The following is a 14,879-nucleotide window of genomic DNA, read 5'->3' on the forward strand; positions in this document are numbered from 1 at the left end:
AACCTGTACAAAAAGTGTTGGTAGCGAATATCTTATTGACAAAAAATTCTGAATTTACCAATTCTCAAGGGGACAATGATTCTAATCATCGACTCAAAATTTATTTTCATTCAGGAAAAAATTAGATTTTCGGACATTACCTTAAACTTAAATCATTTGAAAATATTACGTTTCGAAAAAATTTATTTTCAACTTATTATTACTGGGGCTTTCTTACACCAACGGCCTTAAGAAAACACATTTCTGTAAATCTGTATAAATCCCAGGTTTTAAGTACCAAACATTATTGACGATTAAAAATAAAATGAGTTTTATTTGCTATACATATATGTGCTTCGTTCGATATATCGGTCCTTATCTTTCATAAATAATAATGTATATAATTTGAAATAAGATAGCAGATATATATGGAAATACGTTTAGTTAGAGATTTGGTGAAAAACAGATTTGTCTATGTGTTTGTAATTCTAAAAGTTTGGATATGGTTTTCTATCGGTTACGACTGCTTTCTACAACGAATATTAACGTAGTTTGTGGTTCGTGATGAATTTGAACTTTTCACTTCCCAAATGTTTTAACTCTTCGTTTCATGTACAAAATGTTTCAGTTAAACACTGTGGCTTAAGGAAATGAGCAGTTTTTTTTACCCTAATTAGTAACCATCAAATTTATATTTTCTAGACATGGCAGAAAGAAGATGTTCTTTTCGTAGTTATATATGTTAGGTCATTATGGTTTTAGCACATCAAAACTAATTATTTTCTGAAAACAAATAATTCATTTTGGATTTTAAACACAATAGTCTCACAATAACGATGCTGTATGATGCTGTATGTACAGTCTCGCCTAAATACATACATTCCAATACTGTTTTTGCAATACTTAATTTTTTTTACAGTGAATTTTTTCATACAATTCCAGTAATCGTAACAAATCCAGTAATCGAAACAGTCCTTGTTTTATATTGATTCCCAATTATCGAGACTTTACTGCAGTATTGTACCTACTTACGAGATACTAATAAATCGTCTTCTATACTTGCTTGCTGGTTTAAAAATAAGCTCTGTGTGGGTACAAGCTACCAAGTCGTACGTAGGGTGGTAGAAGTCATAAATACCACATGCCTTTATTAATTTCCTTTTGCAATTGCTGTAATATATTTTAAATTTTTCTAAAACAAAGGCCTGTTGGTAGCAAGTGATTATGGGTTCGATTCTTGCTCAAATGTATCATTGATGTATCCTTACATTATAAAAATAAGCGATTCTAAAAAGGGCTGGATAAACGGTAGTTTACATTAAATAAAATAACTCTTTTTACATAAGTATAGCAAGTTTAACTGTTTTTCTGGAATGCTTATTGCTCCGGTTTTTAAAAATTGGCACTGAAAGGATCACATTGTTATGAATTTAGCTGTATGTTCATCAACCAAATTTCTATATACATCAATTACCTAGAAAAACGTTAGATATGTGTTAGTAATCACAAAACGTGTGATAACTCTATTCGATATAAAACGTTTATATATAGAATTCTACGAATCTAGAAATAATTTAGTTTTCTTTATCCAAACGCTATTCGTAAATATTTAATCCATCATCACCTGAATACTTTTAGACAATAGAATGTCCTAGGATTGGAAATATATGGGTGATATATATAAACTTTTTGTTAGTGAAACATTATGTCAGCAGTTAGTATATTCCTCTAATCAATAACATGACTAGATTTTCCAGGAAAAAATATTCCTAGAAATTTTCCAGAAAAAAATATTCTAAAAACACATCCGTAAAAAATGATAAAAGCTATTCGGTTAATAAACAATTAGGGTATGTATCGTTTAAGGATGTACAAGCACCAAGGCAGTTTTGACTAAAAAGCTTGATTTTTTTTATATGAAGTTGGAGTAAATTAAGCATTCTGAATTATGCCCGATTATTTAAATAAGTAAATGGAAAAGTAGGCACATTTAACATTGGCATTATTGTTAAACGGTAGATGGAAGATATAATTAAAGTTTAAACCTTAATAAATCTTTGAAAATAATAAAAAACCTAGACCGTTGTGTCCGACTAATTAAGGATGTATGAGCACTGTAGTGAGAATACAAATTTAAATTTTAAATCTTGATGGTGAATTATGTTATAACTTGACAATAATAAGGCGAAAAGTAAGAATGAAATTTTTAAATATTTGGTTCATGTACTAGAACCTTACAATAGTTCATTTTCCGATTCACAGATGGCAATTTATTGCCATTCTACATAATCAATTACAAATACGATATTTTTTTCTTTAATAAATCGTAAAACTAATTTATTACCTTCTTTAATTCGATGAATTTACCAACGCCCCATTTTTTGATGATAAGATAATATCTACCCATAAATATTTTATTGATTTTCAAACATTTATACCAATGTACCTGAATTTTATTAATATCCTTAAGGATATTCATTTATATATAATATTTTATATGTATAAGGATAAAGGATATCTAACAATGAAATCCGTTAATTCTTGTGTAAATGTCTGTTAGAATACAATATAATATGTAGAATACAAATTCGATATCTAGACTCCGATAACGATTTGATTAAGAAAAACAAATTAAGAAAAGTTTTCCTTATCAAAGTTTTAGTTTTTTATTCTTCTTTCAAACTAAATACTTTTCGAAAATGTTTTAACCATAATTTCGTTGAATTTTCATACAGAAAATCTGCTTTATTGAAGATTTATGGAAATTCGCCTCAGAAATTGTAATCAAGAGTTATTATTCTATAAGACTATGTAAGAGTAACAAGGCCACAAGTAGTTTTCGAATTAATTTTCAAGGAACTACAACGTCAGGAAAGTTTTTGCTTCATCAAAAATGACGAAAATCTGATACAATATACTTTGGTATAATAATTCAGTCGGGATCTTCCATTTTCGTCTATACTTGAATAAATTTTGATACTGTGTCGTTTGAGTTTTACGATTGCTAGTATGATTTTAACTTACATATGTAACCTAATTCATATCGATAGTACAATTTTATGTAAATTAGTTAACTAACAATATTTATCAAAACAATAAGTTAAAAAGCTATATTCTGTAAATATCCTTTAATACCTGTGTATCGTGATACCTGTATATTGTGCAATTCCAACCTATGCGACAAACAAAATAACTATAATATTACCTTTAATATTCGTTACAGTTTCTGGAACGAGACAACTTTGTATACATAATACATACGATTTAAATCACTCCGTAAACGGATTCCATCGTGCATATACATATAAGACCGATATCGATAAGTATATACTGAAAAAAGAACGCCGTACTTGTGTTTTCTGGTTATTAGGAGAGAGAGAGACTATACTATGAGCCTAGGTTAGTTCGTAGTAATAAGACTATGTGAATGTTTGGTTTGCATATTAAATTTATTTATTCATAAACCTGGATCAACACATATTATATTATAGAATTTGATTGTGTCCGTTAGTGTGTCCATGGCGTAGAATCGTTGGACAGGATTTTACAATCCAAATATGAGTTTTGTCATATTAACGTAGTATTATACAAAGTGTTGCAAAAATGCGAGGCAAGCTATGGAATAATCGATTCTACAAATAATAAATATTAGTTTTATCAGCTATCTTTAGTTCGTTTTTTTCTCAACGTTTAAGTACACTCCTATAAATCTCGCGAGTCATTTCTTGAAACGTTTCCCTGATTATCTTTTCAAAGTGGTTTACATTTCTAAACGACCACTAACATTCCTATTGATCTTTCTCAATTTGAAACACCCTGTACATTCAATGTGAAAAGTGAATTGCTGAATGTTATTATTTTCGAAAGCAGAGAATTTTGTAAAGGATAACTTTTTCCGTAAACCTTATAACAAAAAAGTTTTCCAAATGTAGGCAACTAAAGTAGTTACCCTGTATTTATTTTCAATAGCTTTTGGATAAATTTTCTGAAAATTTGGAAAATAGTATTTCTACAAGAGTAGGACAATAATCTAGAAAACATTATCTTGAAATAATTTAGTTAGGATTTACGAAATATAGAAGTACTGGGAAGAACCAGGATTTGTTTTCAATAACCTGGAAGATTCAGGCCAAATTTAAATTCACCATCATATTTCCGCCTTTAAACGGACCTTTACAACGGAATATTTACATTTTTATGTCTAAATCATAGGTTCCGGATGTAGTAATTTTTTAAAATCCTGTACCTGAACTAATATCTGCTGTGTAGTCCTATTGGTCGCTATATGTTAATACTAGAGACATCTATATGAATCATATTTACTACGATGGTAAACGAATCCCAGGTGTTTTGATCATTATCACTAAAACAGTTTCATGTACTCATAAAGAATCATATTTCATCTATGTAGATAGAGATAAGGCCTTTATTCATTAAACATTCTCTACTAAGTGCATTTATAGGAGGGTGCATAAGTAAGAATACAATATTTATTATATCTTTATAATGCGTATGTTAGTTACAAAAAATAATTATTATAATAAACAAGTGAAAACAAATAATTGACTGAATTAATTGTTGAAATACCATGCATAGTCAGTGTTGATTTCTTTATCACATTACACATGCAAACATGTGACACATACATAACTGATAATCAAGTATAGTACATATTATAAAATTTCCGCCTAATTGGCGCCCTCACGGGTAAACAGTGATGTTTACGAAAAAATGTTTCAAACAAAAGTTGTTCAATTTAATAGATAAGAAACATTTTTTACATTTAAACTTTTGTTCTATCTCTAACGGTTTACAAGATGGGTCCTACGGATCCAAGATCCAATTGACCTATGATGCTCATTTACGAACTCGACCTTACTTTTTATGTCCTGAGTACGCTGTAAAAATTTCAGCTCGATATCTTTTTTCGTTTTTGAGTTATCGTGTCCACAGACGGGCGGACGGACGGACAACCGGAAATGGATCAATTAGGTGATTTTATGAACACCTATGACAAAATTTTTTTCCTAGCATCAATATTTTTAAGCGTTACAAACTTGGGACTAAACTTAATATACTATGTATATTTCATATATACATGGTATAAAAACCATGAAAGTATCAGAAAACCAAAGCATGCTGTTCTTAATAAAGGATGAATACTGTGAATAGTTTTATTTGTTTCAAACGTCAAAAGTTAGTTTGAAATAGCGCTCAACCACGCTGAACGCTTAAATTGTCCACTTATTCTACAGAAATAAAAATTCTGTAGCAAGAATCTAGTTTGTAGTGTTAAGACTTTTCGATAATATTATGGCCAGTTTAATCGTCTTAGTGAGCGAACAATTCGGCGAAAGCTATAAGAATTGGAGATAGCGTAAGTCATGTGTGTATCATGGTCACTCTGCAACGTTGTAGCATCTAAAAGCGAACATCTGCCAAGTTATAGTCGAAATAACACTTCGTTATTTGCGAAAAGTCATAGTACTCGAACGAATAAACCGCTGCAGAAGATCCAAGCTCCACATTCGAGCCAAAGTTAAAGCTTCAAATTTTTTTATTATAACAAATTTAGCTTAACGATTCCTCGAAAAAGGGAGCAAGAAGAATCATAGAAATTTCACCTTCTTATGAAATCGCTGTCGAAATTATTAAATAATAAATTCTTCAAGATATACATCAGAATTACACACACATTGTAGTTAACCAATCAAAAAATAACTTAAATAAAAGTTTTAGAGTTTGATAAGGGTCATCATGTTCTGACAACAGATTGGATCTTGTTCTTCGGGTTTCTTTAATAGCCAATCTAGATTCTAGGCTTTAGAGATAGAATTACACACTAAATAAGAAAGTTGATCCTCAAAAAATCTAACAATTGTTGTTTTAAAACATTTTTCGAAAAACATTAGCTTTTGGAGGAAATGTGACTTATATCCTTTATAAGTCACAACGATACAAACACAAGGGCAGTCAACTTTTGCCTAAAGCTTTCGATTAAATGCGTTTTCGATTAGGTTATTTTTTTATTGATTGACTACAAAACGACATATTACCTACGTGTATAGATTAAATTGGCCTACATTTTTAGTTTTATATCACCATTTTTCGATAAGGTGGCTTGGGATTTTAATATAAAATCTGCGATTGAACTTCTCTGAAAAAGGATGAAACGATGAGGACCATACATCAATGATACCAAACAGCGAAGATGCGCATAACTGCTTTAGTTTTATATATAAATAAACCTATAAATAAACTTTGTTTACCAAGCATATAAACTTAATCCAGCTTAAGATTTCATAATACCATGCATGTAGAGTAGACTTTGATGATGCTTTTACAAACGAACTGCATGCATTAAGAACAGGAACACAAGCAAGGTATATCATTATTAATTTAATATTTTCATATAAAATTATTTCATAATTATTTGTTTAAACTCTCATCAGGTGGTGTATGCATGTGGGGAATGTATCTCTGTATAGTGGGTATAAATGTGTATACTAATGTCTGTAAATCAAGAGCCAGACCTACCATCTTTCGATAATCGGTAGACTTAGCCCGTCCTAATAAGTTCTCAATTCGATTCCACTTACGAAAACTATAGGGAGAAATTACCGTTTTTACATAAGGTCGTTCCAAGAAATATAAATAAATATTATATCCCTGCAAATGATCTCAATTATTTATATTTTCCTCTCAATATTAGAACCATAGCACAGCAAGAAGTAAGATTATACATTAATGGCAATCTATATTAATGGAATCCCCAGGAGTCAGGAATCCTTGAAAATTTTATGGTAAAATGTCCCATTTCTTACGCAGTTAGAAACGCTTTTCTCCACAGACACCTTCTAATTGCGAATCAAAGTGAGTATTGCCTAATTTGATATCAACTCTAAATATCGAGAAAACAACTGATATACATAACTATTGCGATAGTACTTTAAAGCTTGGCAGCTTTGCAACAGATTACTGAAACGCTTCATCGTGCTTAACTCTTAAAACATGCCACATAATGAATTTTTTTTTTCTCAGTATAAAAATTTGTTTCTTTTTACTTTTTTACTTCACATTCATATTTTATTTAAGAAATTGTTACATTTGTTTAAATTCTGCTATTTGTAAAAAGACTCTTGTATTAACTGACCATTTAAATACAGTTATTTTTATTATTATTATTATTAAGAAGTTCCGAACCAAGTTTCCGATTCAGAAAAGATTCATTGAGCCATATTCAATTTAGTCCCAATATTTGTATTGGGCCAAATTCTACATGGAAAAGGGCGTAGAAAAAGATCGGAACTCCAGAGTTACTCGAAAAATAATGATTTCCTTTAAAATTTCATAGGGAATCATATTTTTTTGCCATTGTAAATGAATAATATATATATAAATAAATGAATAAAGCCTATATTTTTACTTTGAAATTTGACATCAAGGTTAATTTCAAAGTAATATTAGTATAACTCTGCTAAGCATTTAAACATACTTTTCATTTAATCCTACCTTTTTTTTCTACCGAAATGTTGATTTTTTGAGTAACAGTATTTCATTTCACACGAATGTTATAATATAGCTTTTATCTTTCGTGAAATAATTGAAAGTTCGCTTGTTTCAGAAATTTATTTTGTCTTTAAGATAGCATTGTCATTATTCTTACAGTCTGTTACCCAAGTGCAGAAAACTATTAAGAAGTAACCGAGGAATTTTTTTTGTGAATGTAACAGAAGAATGAAAAAATTCGGATAAAATTGTATTGCTAGATGTAAAATGACAGCATACTGCCTGCCTAATTCACATATTTAAGCAATGCAAAATTTGCAGCACACGAAAAAAAATTTAACAAGTCTAGCTCGCGGTATACTGTTGCTATACCCATGGTATTATTTACATTAAAATTTTAAGGTCATATTAAAGTAATAATCACAGTATGTGGGTGAAATCTGTTGGTGTCAGACCAGATTATAAAGCATTCAATAATAATCTTTTGTGTTCTTTTGTTCGGAAATTTAATGTAACTTAGAAAATTTTCCTTCCGTGTTGATGTGTTTACAAATTTTCTAATTCTGGGCTTGCATTGATATTTCTGCTCTGAGCTAGATGAAGTGACTCTGAGCTGATGGTTTATTGTTTCAAGTCTCTTCATGGCATCGTGTATCAAGTCTCTATGGCGATACATAGAAGATAATATCCCGGTTTAATTAACACTTTTGAACGATCATATTTTCTAAAGATTCTCGAAATGCAACTTTTATTTTCTGTAAGTATAGTAGAAATTCTTAGCCTGAAGTGATAGTATTATCACCAAAATGCTTAATGACAAAATTACAAATTTATATTTACAAATAACATACAATAGTGGAATATTGTTTTTTATTCGACAACCAAATGGCAATGATTTTCAAGAAAATATTAATCACAAATTCATAAGAATTTATTAATATGAGTTAAAAAAAGAGGTGTTCTTAGCTATGTTTTATGTGCGAGCTCAGAGTTTTGTACCCGACAAAACTAAAAAATTGACGATGATCTCCAAAATCGATTCAGTTTGGAAGAGGCATGACATATAATTTTAACATATAAATAATTGCTATGGAAATGAATGGTCAAATAAACGTGGCTCAATTCATTTCGAAAAGTGACATGGTAAAATAATTAGGTAATTCAAAACAATAATTCAAAAGAACAAAGTCAACTCAAATATTTCAATTTCAATTAAAATATTTCCAAAAGTTTGTCCCAAAAAATGATACGTCTCTAAGTATTCTTTTCATCTCATCTGATGTCCTTGACCATCACTTTGATATTGATTAAAGAAGGGGTGTTATAAGTTTAAAGTGTTTACCTGTGCGTCCATGTGTTTCTCAGTGACATCGTATTCCTTAAACCGTCGAACTGACTTGATTGAGAACATATTATAGCTAAGTTTCTAAAAATCGGTTTAAAAAAAATAATTCGCATTTGTCGGGGGTTTTTTCAATTTTGTAAATTCCACTTGTTAATAACGACTTTCGAAGATGATTATAATTTTAATAATTTTACAAGAAATATTATATCTACCTACAAAATTCGTTTTACATTATTTATATCAATGTGGGATTTCATTCTTAAGTTTAACATTACAAAACTATACATCTCTCTAATTCAATATAATTTATCACAAGACAACATTAAAGTTAAAATAAAGTTATTGCATAGTTAGATGTTATCCCTGATAAAGATAGTTGTCTCCCGTGTACAAAACTTATTTAATTAATTATATTATATTGCATAATGCATATGCATTGAAAACGTGCCACAAAGTTTAAAAGTGACTTTAATTTAATAAATGTATAGCATTATTGTTTAATATAAAAAACATTAATAAAAGTTTGAATTCTATATTCATAATATTCCAAATCGAATATTTACAATTAAATCTTTTTTAAGTCATAATCTATATATATAAGAATGGAAACTGATTGATCGATCAACGCACAGCTGAAACCGCTAGTTCTAGAAGCCTGAAATTGTGTACGCACGTTCCTTAAGAAACGTAAATGAACACTAAGAAGGGTAAGATTTTTGGAAAATCATCCCCTAAAGGGCTCAAAAGGTGATGTTAATAATTTTATACACAAATATAGATCAACGTATGCTATAATGCTACCAAGATTTTTTTAATATACAATATTTACAAAATTCAAAAAATAATCATTCTTCTCCCAAGCGGTATGATATGAATGCTTCTTTATAAATCGTTGTACGAAATATTTGAAGCAATGGTTTTGAAGGAGCTCTTTTGAAAAAATTGAGAAAAACGCAAAAAAATTTTGTTTTGGAATTTGATGAAACTCGGTGGATACGGTAATTTTGATAAAAAAAAGGTATAAAAAATCAGGTTATTTTAGTGATTGGATGCAGAGTTTCTGAAATATCGCAATATTTGGATCGATTTTAGTTCATATCTCAAAAAATTTTCGACCAGCAATGAAATGTGCCCGATTTTTTGTACTTTTTGGGTCAAAATTACCTTATATACTGAGTTTTATCGAAATTGGAGATAAAAATTTTTCGATTTTTCTTGCAATTTTTTTAAGGGGTACGTACCCCTTTGAAAAAATCGAAAAAAACGCAAAAAAAATTTTTGTGTTGGAATTTGTTGAAACTCGGTGGATGAGGGAACTTTGATCCAAAAATTATAAAAATCGGATTAATTTAATGATTGGATGCAGAGTTTTTGAGATATTGCAATATTATGATCGATTTTATTTCGTATCTCAAAAACTTTTGGACCAGTCATCAAATGCACCCGATTTTTGTACTTTTTGGGTCAAAATTTCCTTACATACTGAGTTTTATCGATATTGGAGATTCAAAAAAATTCTCGTTTTTTTTGCAATTTTTTTAAGGTAAATGATTTTGATACAAGTGATTTATTTAGCCAGAGGCAAAGAATTTGGTAAACAAAAAAAGCTGTTTTATCGAAGCTACTGGATAATATTTGTGATATTATGGCGCTGAAATCTTAATTTAAATTCAATAAAACCTCGTAATAAACTTGATAAAAGAATAGGATTTATTCATTTGAAAAGTGAATTAGGTTGTCAATATTAATATTCATTTAATAACAATAAAAAAAATTAGAATTCTTTTTTAATTATAATAAATCACTTGACTTGAATGAATTGAATGTAGGGTAGCAACTAACATAAAGATAATCATGAAAAGAAACATTTTTTATATAAAATATTAATTACTGTGATGGTCACTGATCCGAATTAAAAACGATAATTTGTTTGATACATTAAAAACTACATATACCAATAAGTAAAACATTTAGGGCCAGGCAGTTTCAAAACGGAAGGAAATGTTCAAACCCAAAACCTATGATAATGAGTACTCAGCTTATTTGTCTGAATTTTTGATATGTTGTTGTTCTAAGCATTCTTATTCAATGCCTCAGTAGGCACAACGAAAAATAATTTGGAGTTAATAAGCATTTCACTGGTTTTAATCTGAAAATATTGACAAATACCACGCTTGGTTCTAGACCGACTATAACTTAGGTACTTATTATTAATACTTTGAACGATTACTCTTGTTTGTTATGTAATTAAACGCAGTTCACTTGTTCAAATATCAACGTCGACATTATGTGTCTGTTTTTCAACCAAAGAAAAACCAATGGAATACAGACAGTCTATGTACATATTATATTATATTACACGTCCAGGGAGCAAAAGTAAAAACTGTCTCAGATCTCATATACATTGTCAGGAAATATGAGGTCTGAGGCATTCTTTACTTGCTCTCGTGGTGTGTATACTACAGAGACAGAAAGCAGCAACTTCGTTTTGCACAGCGGGACGACAGTTGGCACTTTCTGCACGAAAGTGAGAAAACAAATTGTATTGTGTAATGTTAAGGTATTTCTAGCGACATGAGATTAAAAATGGGCTTGCGCAAAAATATTGTAAAGAGTTAATTTTCAAAGACATCCGCTCCGATAGAAATACTTTAAAACGAATATTTTAGTATAGCGGACAGTTTACCTAAAGCATCTTTTGAGTGCATTCAAGTACATTGGATACACTTTCAAAGCGTAATTAACCAGCCACGGAAACGCAGAATGCGCTTTAAATTTTTGCCTGACAGATTTATGGTAGACTTTAGAAATTGATACAAACTTTTGTCCTAGCTTTTAGATTTTCTTGAGTAATTCATAATTGCTTGATAGATTGCAAGCGGGCGGAAAAATCTCGCCCGGTTCAGTTCCCACCCAGGTATAAAGAACTTATTAATAATGAAAACTGTACAGTTTTTATTTGGATTTATTATATGACCTTCATCAAAAATTGGTTGCTAATTTTTTTTGCTTATATGAACCGAACTACTAGTTTTTTCCATTTATTTCTTGAAATATTTTTACCCTTCCGAAACTTTTCAAATACATTGTACTACAATTAATGTGATGAATGAGTCCACCATATATAAACCACACACATCTATCTAACTGACTCCCACAATAACTTATTTTGAACAAAACGAAACTTAACTTGCTTGGTTCAGTATCGGTTCAGTCCTCAACTACTCTGGTCGATAATGTAGACAACAACTACTTCCTTCCAACAATGTATTATTATTTAATTGAATTATAATGAAGTTATTGGTTTTATTGGTCTTACTATGATAGAAGTAAGTATATGGTTTTTCAATAAACTCTAAAACTGATGTTTAACAATGAATAAAGTTAACTTTCTTCACTTGTTAAACTGAAAAGATAACTTTACCACCATACATGTTATTTTGCGTTCAGGCCAAATGAAAATTTAATTTTATTTATTTATGAATAAATAATTTTATGGTAGAGCAAATTATATTTAAATATTCATTTTATTTTGAGGGATAATGAAGGAGTTGTTTTAGGTAGTTGTTCTTTATTAATTTGAAAATAATAAGTATCGAATACCGGGCGTTTCAGTTATTTTTATCAAAGAAACTATTAAAAATTTTAAATTTTAGAAACTTTTTAAAGTTAATGATTGATTGTTTCAATTTATCTAGCATTATAGTTCAATTTCAAAGCTTCTATTTAATAGGGGGATCAGATTAAAGTTTTTTTATCACTGCAGATGAAGAATTCTCACTTCACGAAAAGAAACGTGAAGTTGGTTTTTAAAAATTGTTTACTAGTATGCAAGATATGAACGTTTAAAATTCCTAATTAAACAAAGAGGAAGATACCTACTAGTGACATCCTACGTGGGTACCGCCATAGAGATAACATATAAAACTTTGTTTTGTTGAAAGGACCTTTGAAAGCAATCTTTGATTGCTTATAACTTCTTCATTTTTAAATCAATTTTAATTTCACTTTCAAATTTTATCATGGTATCAAATCTAGTTTTACATTTTTATGGGTTATATGACCAATTCGATACCAGGATTATCCCCTATTTGAACAAATTTGGATAAATATCAAAATTCAACCATTAAATATTATTTTATAATAAAACTTTTTAAGATAAATGATACACTTGGGTACGATTAATTACGATATACAAATAATTAAAATGAAACTAATATAATTATATAGTTCCTGCGTTAATGAGTGAGGTAACATCTACATAAACAATATTCTTGAATATTCGTTGTTCGGTAAAACATTGAATTTTTGGAAATTCGGCCCCGGGGCTCAAAAGGGGATGTGAATTTTAAGTGTACAATATTTACAATATTCAAAAAATAACCATTTTTCTCCCAAGCGGTATGACATGAATGCGTCTTTATAAATCGATAATCTGAAACTATATTTAATCACAAAATATTTGAAGCAATGGTTTTAAAGATAGTGGTAGGTAAAGCAATGGAATTTGATGAAACTCGGTGGATAGGGTAATTTTGATCCAAATAGTATAAGAATCAGGTTAATTTAATGATTGGATGCAGAGTTCCTGAGATATCGCAATATTTGGATCGATTTTAGTCCGTATCTCAAAAACTATTCGACCAGTCAACAAATGCACCCGATTTTTTGTACTTTTTGGGTCAAAATTACCTTATATACAGAGTTTTATCGAAATTGGAGATAAACAAAATTTCTCGATTTTTTGCAATTTTTTAAAGGGGTACCCCTTTGAAAAAATCGAGAAAAACGCACAAAAAAATTGTTTTGGAATTTGATAAAACTTGGTGGGTGGGGTAATTTTGACCCAAAAAATCCATAAACAAAAGGGAGGAAAAGTGAAAACGCTAAAAATTCGATGTCAATCATACGATCGTATGTCCTTTTGTCTCAATTTGAGAAATATGATAAGCTTTTCTAAGAACTTTCCTGTTCGATTCTTATAATATCCCATAATTTTTAACATCTAATAATAATATCATCTAATAATATAACTCGTTGTCGTTGTCAAAAAAGGGCCTTAAACACTAATAAATAAATTTTAATAATATCTCAATAATAACAATAGCAATAATAGTAATAATAGAATGATATATGTAATATTTCAAATATATATTCGATTATATTATATTACGTATATAATCATATAATTACATTAAAATGTAACTATAAATTTTAATAGGTATACGTTCGACTTCAACAATGCGTATGGATGTAATAATATAATACCTACCTCCCACTCCAACATTAATATATGTATATAGATAGATATATAGAATATATCTAAATCCAATCCATATATGATAATTATAAACTAAAATGATCCCCTAAATTATATATCATTTATGTACAGGATGTTTATTATATATTCAAGGAAGAAATTAACGTTAGCTTTTGTAGAGCTGGAGAGGAAACGTTTTGAATTACGGCGGTGACAATGTATCGGTAAAAATTAACGGAGATATTAAATTGAGGACAAGGTACAAATCTTATTATATAAAACAAAGTCGGGCTAGTTACACCATTTTTAACTCAAGAACATGTAAACCGATTTAAACCATCTCTGTATTGTTGGATTCGTCTCCACCCTGAATACTAAATTGATTTTACAAATAATATTTCTATATTCATGGGCTTTATTTTATTTTATAAAAAGTTAGGGTTGCTTATCAAAAAATTTAAACCCCTGAAACAAAAAGGAAGACAAGTGAGCAAAAAGGAAGTAAAGTGCGGTACTATTTGTGTTTAAAGTTGAAACTGTCTAGCGAAGAGGGTGCGTAATTGGCAATATTGTGGTGTGGATTATTATTTAAATTACATTGGAAAATAATTCAAATTATAAAATTCAATGACCAAAAATATTTTACTCTGGTCAAATTTCTCTGGAAAATGATTGTCATCAAATTCAATAAAAAAAAGTAATTTTCAGTTTTTCTAAAAATTAGGTTTTAACTATAAGGTTTTCACCGAAATTAACTGAATATGAGGCCGACTCCCAATTTTGGTA

Source organism: Chrysoperla carnea, chromosome 1 (genome assembly GCF_905475395.1).
Source record: "Chrysoperla carnea chromosome 1, inChrCarn1.1, whole genome shotgun sequence".
Lineage (NCBI taxonomy): Eukaryota > Metazoa > Arthropoda > Insecta > Neuroptera > Chrysopidae > Chrysoperla > Chrysoperla carnea.